The sequence below is a fragment of the Scardinius erythrophthalmus genome, assembly GCF_964197995.2.
Source record: "Scardinius erythrophthalmus genome assembly, contig: HAP1_SCAFFOLD_62, whole genome shotgun sequence".
Classification (NCBI taxonomy): Eukaryota; Metazoa; Chordata; class Actinopteri; order Cypriniformes; family Leuciscidae; genus Scardinius; species Scardinius erythrophthalmus.
Window position 1 is genome coordinate 165,591 of NW_028296533.1, and position 1,962 is coordinate 167,552.

At 37.8% G+C, this 1,962-nt stretch overlaps 1 long non-coding RNA gene across 1 annotated transcript; it reads left to right on the top strand.

The window, feature by feature from the left end:
* Nucleotides 1-393: 393 nt before the first annotated feature.
* LOC308686261 lies at nucleotides 394-1,641 on the top strand. Its single transcript, XR_014029553.1, has 3 exons — nucleotides 394-554; nucleotides 641-689; nucleotides 1,219-1,641. It is a non-coding gene; the product is annotated as an uncharacterized lncRNA (long non-coding RNA).
* The last annotated feature ends 321 nt before the right edge of the window (nucleotides 1,642-1,962 follow it).

Below are 1,962 nucleotides of genomic sequence, written 5' to 3' on the forward strand. Positions count from 1 at the left end.
GGGGACAATGAGACATAACTTTTCCATGGTACTGTGTTTTGAAAACATTTACTGAATAAAATGTGTGTGTATACTTCTAACTAAATGGGGTTCTTTTTACAGAATTGAAAGACGGCCTCATGAGGGTGGAAGGACACGCATGTTCTCACAACACCAGGAGACACTTATTGTGGATATGGTCCGTCAGAATAATGCAATTCGACTGCATGAATTAAAGCAGCGGATTGGATAAGACAACGTACATTTCGAGGGAATAAATAGTGTGAGTCTGTCAACAATTGATTGTGTCCTGTGTAACCCAGGGTAAATATAGAGAATAATAGTAAAATTAATAAATAAAATTAATTAATGTAAAATATAAATAGTAAAATTCTATGGTTCTATTTTTCCTAGTCACCGGACCACACCCTTCATTCATATCTTTGTGCAGGAGTCACATGGTAGTCTCAGTGAACGCTTTCAACCAATCATAGCACGTGAGCGCGTTTTACAAGCTGCGGTGAGTTTCCCCAATCAGTAGTGTGAGGGGGAAGCCACAGGATCAGCTGCACTCGGTATGTCTCTATGCAAACAATGTTTTTCCGCTTATTTTCCATCTTAAATGCTTGGTTAATTCTAGTATGCGATCCTGTATTTGTAGTGTTCACCACCGTCGTCTTTAGAAGTGTGTCGGATATCTGCGGGAATTGGTGAGTCTGTTTGTTGTTGTGTCCGCTAGCAGTGTAGCTATTGGCATTGACATCATTATTGGCATCCTTATTTATTATAATGACGGTTTCCGCTAGCTTAATGCTAACAACATTAAGCCATCTAAATGTATTTATATGAGCTGTGGTGGCTGGTGGCATTAGCTTTCCATTTGCTCCTATGGAGTTTCTATTGGGTTCCATGAATTGTAATGTAAACCTAGCACTTTGTTTACAGTGCTATGGCTTTAGGTATTTAAATGGTTCATTTATATACTGAATGACAAGATTATCAATTGTATTGAATGGAATGTTATGTTGTAAATAATCCCAACATTTATGGGTGGTTAATTCCATGCATTTGAGTATTTTTATACAATTTTGCTATTGTCATTTAATGTAATTATGACAATTGCTTATGTAGTATTTTGAATACTATTGTGTACACATAAATATAGAATATAAAACTAGCTAGTAGGTAAATTATATTATGAGTAGTGACTAAACCATGGGTCCTGTTTATTTAATATAGGCCAGGTGCGGCCAGTTGCGGGCCAGTTGATGGCGAGCTATTATTACCTGGAACAGAACCTGCCCCAACAACATCATCGCCCCCTGTGGGTTTGGTAGGAGGCTGTGCAGCTCTGCTTACCCCCTCCACTCTCATACACACACACACACACACACAGCCATTCACTAAGCTCTGGCTCTTGGACTAATTGCATCTCACGGACCATTCGCGTTATCCGGACATGGTGTTCATCTCTTATGAGCAAAACATATAGTCCTATAGTGTGTTGTGGACTGTCTTTAATCTGAGTACTCTCCAGTTTTCCTGAGTTATATTTTGTTTTGTTTTTTCCTGTGAACTACTGAACTTTTCTGCAGTTTGAAATATTTTGTTATTATTGTTTGTTTTTGTTTTCACTTAATACATGGTACCAACACCAAATTTAAATTATCTGTCTCTGTGTTATTTACTTTTTCAACACCTCCTTGAGACGAACATTATCTTCTGTAGCCCAACCATTATTTAACCTTCTATAGCTATATTCATCTGTGATTTAACACATATACCCTGCGTATATGCTACACCTGCAACGCAACAAGATAAGGATGAAACAAGTTTATCGGGTACCATTTGAGCGAAACAGTGAGAGAGTGAAAGAGCTACGATGTCAATATGTGCAAGTAAGTAAACTCAGTACTAGAAAGTACTGTGTAGTTTGGGAAGCAGCACATGTATACATCTTTCTGTGTCATTTATGGAACTAAA